Source organism: Giraffa tippelskirchi, chromosome 10, assembly GCF_054371585.1.
Source record: "Giraffa tippelskirchi isolate mGirTip1 chromosome 10, T2T-mGirTip1v1.2.pri, whole genome shotgun sequence".
NCBI classification, from domain to species: domain Eukaryota; kingdom Metazoa; phylum Chordata; class Mammalia; order Artiodactyla; family Giraffidae; genus Giraffa; species Giraffa tippelskirchi.
Window position 1 is genome coordinate 39101997 of NC_137284.1, and position 14960 is coordinate 39116956.

A 14960-nucleotide genomic window follows, 5' to 3' on the forward strand; every position below is an offset into this window, starting at 1 on the left:
TCCTGTAACCAGTACCCTAATCTTCCTTCCTCCTGCCCAACTCTGCCAAAAAAAAGATCCACAGAACTACAAGGCTGATAAGGGTCATCAAACTTAAGATTTCTCATGTCATCCTCATAGAAGGGACCTTTGTGAAGGAACCTATTCATAAAAACTGAGAGCACTTCAAAAACAACACAGTTTTCCTGTAACCTGCGAGAGAAGTTTGAATGAACTACAGCCGATGGCAGGAAAACGTGAGTGTCTGAATGTTCAACATTCGAATGGGCTGGGAAGAAAAGCACAATAACAAGAGAACTGAATGTGTTGTTAATTACACAAAGGTATATAACTCTTCCATCTGATGTGCCTTATTGGCAGTCTTGGTTTTCAGCATCCTTCTCTGTTCCCAACAGTAAATAAATTCTGTGACTTTATCAATTGTTTGCACACAGAGCAATATCTACAACTACATTATGGATGCTGCAAATGAAGTTACTTTGGCAGAGATAGTCTAGATGAACTCCTGATTGCAAAGCAAGGAATAGAGGGGTTTTTTTTTTGTTTTTTTTTGTTGGCTTTTAACTGGTATTAATTACTTGAATTTTATAGTATCTTAAAGCTTGATACTTTTTGGCCTCATTTGGTTTTGAAAAGAGTCATTTTAAAACCAATTTGTTAATCTATCAGAATGTATTAAAATGTCTTAAAGTTGATGTATAATTTATTCTATTATCTTAAAGAGCAGTTTAAGTTTTTAGATGGCTTTAATATCAGTTGCTTTCAACAGAATTCAGTTTCTAAGTTGATATTTAAAAAGTTCAAACAAATGCTATTAAGTGAGATTGCAGTTTAAAAATAAGCAACGATATGGGATTCAATAGTAAGTCATGAAAGCTACACTTGGAATATCTTTGTTAAACACAGATCTGGTCATGTCTTCCCTGATAGCTCAGTTGGTAAAGAATCCATCTGCAATGCAGGAGACCTAGGTCAGGAAGATCCCCTGGAGAAGGGAAAGACTACCCTCTCCAGTATTCTGGCCTGGAGAATTCCATGGACTGTGTAGTCCATGGGGTCACAAAGAATCAGACACGACTGAGCCACTTTCACTTTTCTGGGACATGGGGCCTTTTGCCTTAGCAGTAAAGTTCAAACTCATCTTTTTTAAGTTAATTTATTTTTTTATTGAAGGATAATTGCTTTACAGAATTTTGTTGTTTTCTGTCAAACCTCAACATGAATCAGCCATAGGTATACGTATATCCCCTCCCTTTTGAACCTCCCTCCAATCTCCTTCACCATCCCACCCCTCTAGGTTGATACAGAGCTCCTGTCAAACTCATTTTTTAGAATTAATTGATTTGCCTGCACCACCTCGGTCTTGGTTGTGACACATGGGATCCTCAGTCTTCGTTGCGGGGTGTGGAGTCTTTAGCTGTGACATGCAAACTCTCAGTTGCAGCATGTGGGATCTGGTTTCCTGACCAGGGATCGGTCCAAGACCCCTGCATTGGGAGCTTGGAGTCTTAACCACTGGACCACCAGGGAAATCCCTCAAACTCGTTTTTGACATGCTTGGCCTGTGCCAAGTCCTTCCCTACTGTGTTTCCTCATCTCCATTTGCCACTCACGTTAACCCTCCTCAGTTCCAGAATACCTTGTATTCCCCCTTGTCTAAGTCATACATGGATGGTCCCTCTCTACTCTCTCCCTCCTCTTCTGCCTTCACGTGCCATCTTAAATATGTCTTTTCTTCTGGGTAGCCTTCCATGACCAAGCTGGGGTTACACACCCCTCCTTTGTGCTCCTTGAGCACTGGGTGCTTCTTATTAAAGTGCTTCCTACAAAGCAGTAGCTCTTGTCACTTATATGTGTACCCCTCTGGATTGTGAGCTCCCAGAGAACACGGACACTGGCTGTCCCCAGCACTTGACAACCTATCTGGTACATAGTCGACTCAGAGTAAATATTGGTGAAATATTTAACTGAGTGAAGGAGTGTGAATAATGCCCCAACCTATAGAACTTTATAGTCTCACCTCTTTTGTGTGTTCCGTCGCTCAGTCGTGTCTGACTCTTTGCAGCCCCATGGACTGTAGCCCACCAGGCTTTTCTGTCCGTGGGATTTCCCAGGCAAGAATACTGGAGCAGATTGCCATTTCCTGCTCCAGGGTATCTTCCCGGCCCAGGGATTGAACCTATATCTCTTGCATCTCCTGCATTGGCAGGCAGATTCTTTACCACTAGCGGTCCCTTGGCAACCCTCTTTTTTTCAGTTGTAATTTCTAGTTCAGTACAAACATATCTATAGCAGCATTCCCATTCCTGCCTTTTGGACTTGATAGCTTTATATTACAGTCACTTGTATATTTCATTTGGGTGTTAAAAAATAGCTCCTCATTCAGAAAAGATTAGAGACTCCTTTTTAGACCCCTATTTATGCCCATTTATGTATAAGTGTCAATTCACGCCAAATTATCAGTGAAAAAACTAATAAAATTTTATATTAAGGCTGAACACTGGGAGTTGTTAATACATAATGGGATAGCTGTTTTTAAAATAAAACACATTTTTAGATACTAAATATTTTTAAAAAGCTTAGAATTGCTGTTAAAAAATGAATCCAAGAAACATGATACCCAATTAGAAATATAATTACTCAAAAGTAGTGCTTTCAGTTACTAGATAGATACAGATTTCTTTCTTTCAACATAACTTATTGAGTGGTCTATATGCTATGCACTGATGTAGGCACTTGAGATACATAACTGAACAATGTGAATTATTCCTGAATGCTGTAGTAATTAGAAAAAAAAAGGAGCTCAGAATGCATATACACATGTTTATGCATATACATAAAATACTAATTAATATGTTGTAGACAAGCCTGTTTCTGAAATTAGCAACAGATTTTAAGAATTATCATACTTAAAGTGAAACATTGAAGTTATTATGTAAAAGACTAAGTGATGGTTGGATTTGGGAGGAAAGGTGAATTGTGCCTTCAATTTCATTAAATATAGTAAATAAATACAATTGATCTTCAACAGTAATATGCTTGGCGTGTTATGGTAGGCTGTGTTATTGTTTAAAAGCCTTTGCTGTCTCTCCCTGGGGAAGCATTATACTCACTGACCTATTAACATCATGCCTGGCCTTAGATTTGCTTTGGCTAATAAAATATGAGTGGAAATGATTTATGTTTACTTTTGAGCAGAAGCTTTGAGTCAGAACACAGTGTCCTATATTCTTTTTTTCTCTGCTTTGACAATTCAGCAGATCTGAATAGATGTTTTTCCATCACCCTAAGGTCCGAAATAAAGATGACATGTAGTTGAGCCTTAGCCAACTCTTGTTTGATATGTAGCATGAGCAAGAAATAACCTTTTGTTGTTCAAACTGTTGAAATTCTATTACTGCAATGTAAGCTGGCCTGATGGTTCTCAAGCTTGAGCATGAGCTGAAATCATGTGGAGGTTTTGTTAAAATACAGAATGTACAGGTTGTTGGACTCCACTCTTAAGAGTTTCTAAATTCGTGAGACCTGCAGTAGGAACCAAAATTACAGTTTCTAACAAGTTATTACAGTTGGATGCTGATGCTGTTCCAGGTGGTCCATGCTTTGAGAATCACTGACCTAACCTTTCCTGATTATGTGATCTATTAATTTATATGTCTAGATACCTTAATTACACAGTAAATGCTGCAGTTTTGTTGTTGTTGCTTAATTGCTAAGTGGTGTCCGACTCTTTGTGACCCCATTGACCGTAGCCTGCCCATCTCCTCCATCCATGGGATTCTCCGGGCAAGAATACTGGAGTGGGTTGCCATTCCCTTCTCCAGGGGATCTTCGTGAGCCAAGGATCGAACACACGTCTCCTGAGGCTCCTCCATTGGCAGGTGTATTCTTTACCACTAAGCCACCAAGGAAGCCCAAACGCTGTAATAACAAGATGCAAAATATTTCCCAGCGTCATTATTGAAGACATAAACTCTATAAACTGCTTTTGAGATATGGACACACAAAATGCCATATGGAAACATAAATTTTGTAGAATGGAATAGATAACTTTGGAAATGAGTATCATGTTGCTGTTGTTCAGTTGCCCAGTTCTGTCCGTCTCTTTGTGATCCCATGGACTGCAGCACGCCAGACCTCCCTGTCCCTCACCATCTCCCAAAATTTGCCCAAGTTCATATCCATTGCATCAGTGATGCCATCCAGCCATCTTATCCTCTGACGCCTTCTTCTCCTTCTGCCCTCGATCTTTCCCAGCATCAGGGACTTTTCCAGTGAGTCGTCTGTTCACATCAGATGACCAAACTACTGGAGCTTCATCACTAGTCCTTCCAACAAGTATTCAGTATTTCCCTTAAGACTGACTAGCTATCACGTTAGCGAGAGCCAAATAAAACCTGCCAAAAATATACAAAAAGCAAAGGAAGTTTGAGAAAGAGTCACATACAATTGTGGGAGAAATTGTCATTCCTGTTGGACTTGGTAGCAATTCTCTTGAACAAGGAGGGTGGTTGAAGAGTGGATTGCATGTGGAAGGACCAGGGTAACCAAGGTGAGAGAGGTGAGAGAGTGTGAAATGTATCTGAAAGTAACTGCTAATACAGTTTGCTACTGCCAGACAGATAAGGGAGAAGTGATCTCATGAATCTCTTTCAGAAGAACCATTTCTTATTTGGTGTATGATAGAAAACACAACACAGCTTCGTTCCAGGCCTGTTTTTTGTACTCATATTTGGAATTGATGTGCTTTTGGAATTCAAGTTGCTAACAGTGGCAGATTTAATACTGATTGCGATTATCCACAAAGTTTTGGAGAGACTTATGTAAAAAATCACTCTTGTGAAGAAGGAGGTAGATAAGAGAAGGCAGCAGAGAGTCCTGAACAGTCAGGCCAATCACGTTTCACTGGGAAGATTTTGGCTCCTTGCTATCCATGCTCTTCTGTCCCTTGTAAAGTCTTTGCATGATTTTAGTTGGAGGAATATTGCTCTCTCCTTTCGTTCGGGTGATTTGTGATTTATCTCCTTCAGCCCAGGATCCCTCATCTTCCCTGTGGCATTTGTTCTCCCCAGAGAGACCTCAGCAGGCACAGATGAGTTGATTGGGATATAAACAGATAATCTTGTGTGTGATGCTGTCTTAGACCAGACTCTGTCTGGGGGCAGATCATTTAATCTCCCCAGGCCTTGGTTTCTTAACCTTATAGTATATAACTCTCTTAGGTTTCTTTAGTTCCAATATTTCATTTTTCTAGTACTGTTTATAGTCTAGCAAGATTCCAGTATTTAACTCGCCCAATTTTTGTCATCTTTGAGATAAATGAAATAAGTCCATCATCTTTGAGATAAATGAAATAAGCTAGAATTTGTAAATGAAGGCTTTTCTTTTAGAGTTAGGGACTCTGTAGTCCTCAGTTAATCATAAAACTGTAGTTTTCCAAAAGCTTCCAAAATAGTGTTTTTACTCCATTATTCAAAGATGCATATTTCATTTTAGATGTGAACTTTGATATTAAATAAGCGTAACTTCATTAAAAAGTATAGCATAAATAGCTGCTCATTTTGTTCAGTATGCAAACCAATTGCTATATTATTTTACAAACATAGATTCTAATGTGCATTTGAAAATAAATTATATTGATTCAGAGATCCTATATCATTGAAAACCTTTGTTTTAATGTTTTTCCCAACCATTATAGGAGGGGAAAAAAATGAAAATACTTGACAGTCTTAAGGTCTTTAAAAAATAGTTTGATTCAGTATTGTGGTTAGAGTTTTTGTTTAATGTAAATAATTTTTGTCCATAGCAATGCCATGATTTTAAGAAACTTGGTAAGTTTTACCTCGGATTTATGTAAAACACAGTTTTGCTCCTAAATTTGGTTTTCGCCTATTGTTAATTTGGCAAGTGTAAACATGTGCCATTTCCTTAGGAACTGCAAACAATTTAGGTCAATGGAAGTAAAATCTGCTTCTTTTACACGTATTTTGGTTTGACTACCTGACTCATTGGAAAAGACCTTGATGCTGGGAAAGATTGAGGGCAGGAAGAGAAGGGGACGACAGGGGATGAGATGATTGGATGGCATCATCAACTCAATGGACGTATTGTTGTTGTTGTTCAGTCGTGTCCAACTCTTTGCAACCCCACGTCTGCAGCACACCAGACATCCCTGTCCTTCACTGTCTCCCGGAGTTTACTCAAACTCATGTCCATTGAGTCGGTGATGCCATCCAACCATCTCATCCTCTATCATCCCCTTCTCCTCCTGCCTTCAATCTTCCCCAGCATCAGGGTGTTATGAGTTGGCTCTTCCCATCAGCTGGCCAAAGTATTGGAGCTTCAGCTTCAGCATCAGTCCTTCCGATGAATATTCAGGGTTGATTTCCTTTAGGATGGACTGGTTTGATCTCCTTGCAGTCCAAGGAACATGAATTTGAGCAAACTCCAGGAGATACAGAAGGACAGGGAACCCTGGTGTGCTGCAGTCCATGGGATCACACAGAGTTGGACAGGATTGAGAAAAGCAGCAACAAGTATTGTTATTACTAGTTCATTTTGAGAGGGAGATTCATCCTAATTAACATTTCTTTTAGAAACAGTCTGAGGGTGATTCTTGGTTTCTTAGCAATTGAAGAAGTCTTGGAGCATGACCTTCCTTAGTTTAGATTTTAAAGCAAAAACAGTTCCAGCCTCTCCAAGTTTAAGGAGAAATATGATTCTATTGGAATTGTTACTGTAATTTTGAATCCAAATGTTTCCAATTTATATTCAAGACATACTAGAAAAAAATACACAATAATCATCTGGGGACTTACAATCACACTTGATTACCCGTAACTGCTGCCTTGCTTCACCAACTTTCCTTAGGTTATTGAGAACAAAGCTAAGCACCAGTGTTCCATTCTATGTGAAATAAATGTACTGTAAAACATTTACCAAAATCAAAAATAATATTTTTAATGCAGTGGGGAAAATCACTTTTAAAGAAAACAGTTAAAAATTGTTTGGAAAGTCTGTGATGTGTTCATGAACAAACAGAATAATCTTCCACAAATTTCTTCATCTGTTGCTGTTCCAACTTAAGATTTTTGTTTATGAGCTTTCATAAAGTAGGAACATAACGTCAGTTATTTTGTTTTCTCATATTAAGTGCCATATGTTGGCTGAAACCAAACTCTCTGAGTCTGTTTTATTCTTAAAATAATAGTAGACCTAAGAGGAAAAAACCTGTTGTGTATATTTAAGCAAAGTAGTATGTTTCAGTTGTGCATCAGAGATTCCGAGTAGTAAATTGAAATGATTGATTTAACCTGTTGGAGTGTACATATGTAATTAGAACACTGAAGATTTTTTAAAAACAAAGCTAAAATAAAATCTTTAAATTAATCCCATCTCAATTTTTCTGATATTCTTATGATAAATAGATATCAATCAAAATCTATAGTTGTTAATCCAGTTTCGATTGCTAAATTATAGCCAAGTTTAATGTGAGCTTTCTACCTGGTAAATTGGTTGGAAAAAGTAGTTTATTTTTTTCATGTGGGATTTTAAAAAGAAAAATTTAACTTAGAAAAAACTATAAAATGATATGCTGCTGCTGCTAAATTGCTTCAGTCGTGTCCAAATCTGTGCGACCCCATAGATGGCAGCCCACCAGGCTCCCCCATCCCTGGGATTCTCCAGGCAAGAACACTGGAGTGGGTTGCCATTTCCTTCTCCAGTGCATGAAAGTGAAAAGTGAAAGTCGCTCAGTCGTATCTGACTCTTTGCAACCCCATGAACGATACAGTCCGTGGAATTCTCCAAGCCAGAATACTGGAGTGGGTAGCCTTTCACTTCTTCAGGGGATCTTCCCAACACAGGGATCAAACCCAGGTCTCCCGCATTGCAGGTGGATTCTTTACCAGCTGAGCCACAAGGGAAGCCCCAAGCCACCAGAGAAGCCTGATCTTTTCTTAAGCTAGCACCGTTCCTTATGATGCTCCCTACTGATGGGCAGCAGCAATGAGCTGTCAGCTATGCAAATCAAGAGGATAAAGGACCCCATACACTTACAACCATCTGTACCCATACAACCATTCGAATTTCACTTTCAGTATGATATTCAATAAACTATGTAAGACAGTCAATACTTTATTATAAAATGGGTTTTGTGTTAGATGATCTTCCCCAACTGTAGGCTGATATAAGTGTTCTGAGTGTGTGTAAAGTAGGCTAGGGGCTTCTCTGATAGCTCAGTTGGTAAAGAATCCACCTGTAATGCAGGAGACCCCAGTTTGATTCCTGGGTTGGGAAGATCCCCTGGAGAAGGAAAAGGCTACCCACTACAGTGTTCTGGCCTAGAGAATTCTATGGACTGTATAGTCCATGGGGTCACAAAGAGTCGGACACAACTGAACCACTTTCACTTTCACTGTCACAGGCTAAGTTCAGCTACAATATTTGGTTGGTTAAGTGTATTAGAGGAACTTTCGACTTAATGATATTTTCAACTTTCAGTTCAGTTCAGTCACTCGGTCATGTCCGACTCTTTGCGACCCCATGGACTGCAGCACATAGTCCTGTGCATCACCTCCTTGTCCATCACCAACTCCCGATGTTTACTGAAACTCATGCCCATTGAGTTGGTGATGCCATCCAACCATCTCATTCTCTGTCGTCCCCTTCTCCTCCTGCCTTCAATCTTTCCCAGCGTCAGGGTCTTTTCCAATGAGTCAGTTCTATGCATCAGTCCTTCCAATGAATACTCAGGACTGATTTCCTTTAGGATGGACTGGTTGGATCTCCTTGCAGTCCAAGAGACTCTTGAGAGTCTTCTCCAACACCACAGTTCAAAAGCATCAATTCTTCGGTGCTCAGCTTTCTTTATAGTCCAACTCTCACATCCATACATGACTACTGGAAAAACCATAGCTTTGACTAGACAGACCTTTGTTGGCAAAGTAATGTCTCTGCTTTTTAATATGCTGTCTAATAATAGGTTGGTCATAGCTTTTCTTCCAAGGAGCAAGCATCTTTTAATTTCATGGCTGCAGTCACCATCTGCAGTGATTTTGGAGCCCCCAAAATAGTCTGTCACTGCTTCCACTGTTTCCCCATCAATTTGCTATGAAGTGATGGGACCACGTGCCATGATCTTAGTTTTCTGAATGTTGAGTTTTTTTTCACTCTCCTCTTTCACTTTCAACTTAGGATGGGTGTATTGGAACATAATCCATCATAAGTGAAAGAAGAGCCCTGCTGCTTTTCTCAAATCAAACAATTTAAGGAGATAAAATGCAGGACTAAAGAAATTTGAAGCTGAACTCATAAAGTAGAAATAAAGTAATCAAGCTCTTAGCACTGTTGATACAAGAAATTGTGTCAGAATTTTTAGTTAAGATTATTTTCATTTATTTGACAAAGATACATATAACTTTGCAGATGCCTTTTTAAATGATATGAAATAGTATATAGTTTATCTTTGCATTACTCAAATGATCTGCAGCACAGTGTCTTCTGTATGTTAGATGCCTGGTAAATGTTGAGTGAATAAAACTAGATGCTATAATGTTTAACCAATATGTGAGTTTCCTTCTAACCAATTCAATGAGTAAAAAAAGGACAAAAGAACTCTGACATGATACTTACTCAGTGTTTTCTTTTTTTGTCATTGTAGTCCCCTAGTTATCCATGTTCTTTGGGATCATAATTTCAGAAAATTCTATCTACATCATTTGTTTTAGTTATTAATTTTTTGCCTTCTAGCAAAACTTTTATAGCAGTATTAATGAGTGAAGTTGACTGACTTTCACATTCTCTGCCATGGTGTTGGTGAAATAGAGATGAATAACTTTTACAGTGTTTAATCTGTTCCTAAATGTTCAGATATTGACGTTTTTAATTAAACAAGCTATACAAATAATATATAAATGTATACTTATAGAAAATTTAAATGATGTATGAATATAGAGAGTAAAAAGTTATATTCTTCCTTCATGTCTTTTAACCCATGCCCTGGAGGAGGAAATGGCAACCCACTCCAATATTCTTGCATGGAAAAAAGTCCCAAGGATAGCAGAGCCTGTCAGGCTACAGTCCATGGGGTTACAAAGCGTCAGACACAACTGAGCGACTAAGCGTGCACTTCAATAGGTAGACTGCTAGTAACTGTTTGGGGTGTATATTTTTGATCACTTTCTATAACATTCTATATGTATACCAAAAACAGCATTTTATGTTTTATCATTGATAATATTTTAGAATTGATGCTTAATATATCAAAAATGTAACCTTATCATTGAGATTATAGAATTGCTTCTTTTACTTAGCAGTGTTTCTCACAGGTCTTTCTATAGCATATATATATTTATGGCAGTAGTTGGTCTTGTAATCTTACAGTTAAAAAAAGAGAAAGTGTCTTTCAACCTTTGCAGGAGTAAGTTCCATGTGTAAATTTTATAAGCAATAAGCAAATGTAATAATATTAGTAGCAGCCAGTAATCTCAAAATAAATTCAGGGATTTGTACATATTTTTTTTTTTTAATTCTTGACGGCAAAATCATTATTTATAAATGATTTGGAATAATTCATTTTCCATCATTATTTTAAATAATAATAGTAGCAGTAAATAAAATGGTAATAAGTGATAAAATTTCCCAATTGGAAATCATTTAAGGAGCCAGTTATGGCAGTCATTTACTTATAGCCCCTTTTTAGAAGGCAGTGAGATGGAGCCCTTCAGTGATCTGCTGTAGGTTGATAGGCAAATTATGACTAGTTTCTGTTCCATTGCATCATGCACTGCCTTAGAAATATTTACAAGGAGATTTATAAAAGTATATCTTTTATGTCTATTATATCTACCAAATAAATGAAAACTGACTAAACAAAAAATTATAGGAGTCAAAATAGTTCTCATTGTTTTCAGGTTACTAGAAGCACATAATAAAGCCGCACATTTACATCGCCAAATTCTATGTTGGTGCCAAATGTTAGGGTGTTCTTAGAGATTTTATAACTGTGTGGAATAATAGGAACATGAGTATCACCTATCATTGAAAGTCTCATGTTAGTGGTATTTACTTGGGGGAACTTAATGCAGTTTAACTAAAATTTATTCAGAATTAATATTTTGCATGCCTGTGAATTTGTTTTAAAGGAAAATGTACAACAAAATGTTTGATTTTGAAATCACATCAGAACTAGAAATTCTTCTAAAAATGGTTTACTAGTGACCTCTGCTGGTACAATATTGTAATGAAGTATATTTCATATCTCAAAAAAGTATATCCCAAATATCATGAGACATTTCCAGTATCTCATGGAAGTAATTTCATGGAAGTTAAGAATGAAATAAAGAATCTTTCTGGGAAGAGCTGTTTCTTTTACCAACACTTGCATTTCTAATCGAAAAAAAATTATCTTTGTGGATTCCCTCCTATTAATATTTGACCAAAAGTAGTATTCTAATAACAATAACATCAAACTTATTAATTCTTTCTTATATACAGTATGCAATTCCAACCTGACCCTCTATGATTAGTTGTTTATCAGCTAAACTGTTTGATATAATGCTGCAAATTCTTTTCTCCTCTTTGTCTCCCGGCTTCGTTTTATATCATAGGTAGCACAGAACCTTGCAGTTGTAGAGATTTAGTAACTGTAGATTCAGTTATTTATGCCATTTGCACAGACTAACTTTAATAGGAGAATTTGTGTATACGTGAGTTAAATGCATTGTTTTTGTGCCCACTCAAAAAATGAAAAAATTAGAATGACTTTGTATTAGAGAATGGTTTTACTAGCAAAATGAATTTTTGTTTTTCTTTTATGAAAGAGATTTTCTGCATTACAAGTTATGGAGGAATAAAAAATGCTCATTTTCTTATTTTCTTTATTGACATTTAATTCCTAGATGAGACCTCTCCCTTAAACCCAAATCTGCTTACCCAGCTGCTTGCTTCCCTAACATTTCCATTCACAGCTCGCATGCATCTCAAACTTAACGCATCTGAAACAGAGCTTTGATTTTTCTCCTCAAAACCTGTTTCTCTAATAGTCTTCCTCACTTCAGTAAATGGATATTTTATCCTTCCATTCGCTCAAACCAAAAATATTTTAATAATTTATAAATTCTCTATCATATCCCACATTCATTTAAACCATCTAGAAATTCTGCCCACTCTGTCTTGAAACACATTCAGAGTCATTCCCGTCCACATCTGCCACTGCAGTCTAGTCCAGCCACAGGCACCTTTCTCCTCCGAATTAGGCCCTGTGATTCTACCCTTGCCCTCCTGTAGTCTGTTTTCCAACCAGCAGCCAATCTATTATCTTAAAATTTAAGACAGATCTTTTCACTCCTCTGCTGAGAACCTCCCGGAGTCCTTCCCACGCCTGCCGCGCCTGCAGGAACTGCAGACCACTCGCTCCCTCATTTCCCACCACTGATACCATGACCTCATTTCCAACTGCTGCTTCACTCCAGCTGCAGTAACCCCTGGCTGTTCTCCTTGCACACCGCGTAGAGTCCTCGTCCTTCAGACTGAAATGCCCTTCCCTCAATTCGGTAAGGTTTCTGATCAAATTACCAAACTCCACCTCCTCAGAGAGGCCCTTCTTGGCCTCACTTCTCCAGGCAAGAATACTGGAGTGGGCAGCCATTCCCTGCTCTAGGGGATCATCTAGGGATCGAACCCAGGTCTCCTGCATTGAAGGCAGATTCTTTACCTTCTGAGCCACCAGGAAAGCCTACTTCCTGACCACACTAGGTTAAAAAGAAACACAAAAGGCCCAGGCTGATACTGTTTCTCCCCTTTCCCTGCTTTGCTTTTTGCCATAGTAGTTATCACCACGACATACTTAGTTTTTTTAATCCTATCTCTTCCCCCATCTAAAATGTCAGTGGTAGGAAAGCAGAGACCCTGTATTGTCCACTGTTACATCCTTAAAACCTAAACCAGAGCTTGCACATAGTAGGCACTACATAGTAGTATTTGTGGAATAAATCAACCAGCCTTAATATCTGACTGAAGAATGTGATTTGATTAACATTATAATAACCAGATCCATCTAATAGTGAGGTGCCTTTTAATGGGATCTCTTTTGTATAAATCTTTATGTTTATATCATACTTTTTGCATTTAACACAGATTTCTGTAGTGTTTCATAGTTAGGTTAGGGCTCAGACGATACTTTTGATGTCAGAATGCAGGCCAGTATTGCTGTTTTAAACATTCTTTTTCTGGGAATAATTACTTTTTTGTCCTTTTGACATAGACATCTGACCCTCAATTACATTAAGAGACCTTATACACATGAATGGAAAGAAGAATAGCCCCTTTTGAATCTATGCTAAGACTTTATCTATATGAAGTGCTTCCCACAGGGTTCTGCTGAAAGAACCAAACTTCCATCATAATGAAATTGCAAATTCATTTGTGGATGCCCTTTTAGATTGGAAAGCTACTTTTTGATGTTTGGTCTGCAGTTAGATTTATTGTTTAAGGTCACAAATAATGCAATCCTGACTAGACCAAGTTGTCAGAACCCTTTATTTAGCATTGCGCAAAGACAAATGGCTATCCTTTAACAATAACATACCAACACCAAAATTTGTTCCCAGTTGTACATAATCTTTTAATCAATCTGTTGCTCTCTGTTTTCCAGTCAATAGACTCCCAGCCTACCCCCTCACCACCCCATCTATCTAGAAATTACTCAATTATGGGTTTTAAATTACTGAGAAACACTTTCTTCAGATGAAAACAGATAACTGAAAGAATTTTAATGCTGTAATTTTCCCATGCACATTTTTAGCTTAACATACGAATTATTTTGCCTTTATCCTCATTCTGTACAGGGTAGATAATTATGTAGCATGTTAGCTAAATTCTCTGGTTACATTCTCACTGTTAACATGACCACAAAGTGGATTATAGTGCTTAATTGAATTCTTAATTCTTTAAAACATCTCAGTGTACATGGATTAAGTATTTTCCCCTGAGACTCCATAATGTCTTCCAATAAAAATCTATATTTAAAAATTTTGAGACAGATTTCTTATATTTTTGTTCATTTTCTTTGTGACCTTTCATATAAAAGGCATACAGATAGAATTGCCCGATTAGATTTAAGGCTATGCTTTTTGTCTGTGAATACCCAGTGTCTAATAGTAATATATGTTAGAGAATCATTATATGACCAATCTGTAGTTTCTCCAAGGAATTTTAATACCGGAAACACAAAGATTCTCTGGTAACTTGATGACACCTACAATGGAGCAGACCGTTAAGACCAGTATAGTAAGGCCCCTATTTTAAAACCTTGTTTAAGTATTTTTTGACAATGAGAGAATCTTCCCTTCTCCCCCGCCTTTAATTGCCATGTAGCTTGAGTCTTCCCCAATTAAAAGAAATACACTGTTTTAGGAAGAGGTGTAAGAGAAAACCATGACTTTTAAGTCAGATGAATTCTGACTACTATTTATTTTGTGACCTCTGGGAGATTGCCACATTTTGGGGGCCTCTGCACAGCTGTGACATAGAGATACACCTATTCATAGAATTATGATATAATTGAATGAGACAACACATATAAAGGGCTGCAAACAATGCCCAGCAATAGTAAACGCTCAGTGATATTTGCAGTCTTCACTCTGTACTCTTCTCCTCCACCTGCCGTTCCTCATGCTGCGTTATCTGTTCTGATTGGCTTACTCAGAAGTTAAAACTGTTGAACTAAACTTGAAGCCTTTTTGTACCTGCCCACTGTACATTGCTCTGCACTCACTGTATTAATAAGGAAAGAGGAGTCAGGACCCTGAATTGACCTATATATAAAACACACTCAGCAGGTATATGTGGCCTTTTTCTTCACAACAAATTGCTCCCCCCAGGATTGGGTAGAATGAAAGATACTCCACTCGCAGCCTTCATTTTAAGTCCACATGGATCCCATAGAAGATTTACGTAAA

General features: G+C 37.8%; 1 protein-coding gene across 2 annotated transcripts in view; it reads left to right on the forward strand.

Annotated features, from left to right (window-relative positions):
- Positions 1-14960, forward strand: part of TMEM135 (transmembrane protein 135) — a 279242-nt gene that overhangs the window by 236167 nt on the left and 28115 nt on the right. The gene's annotated exons all lie outside the window — the stretch shown is intronic.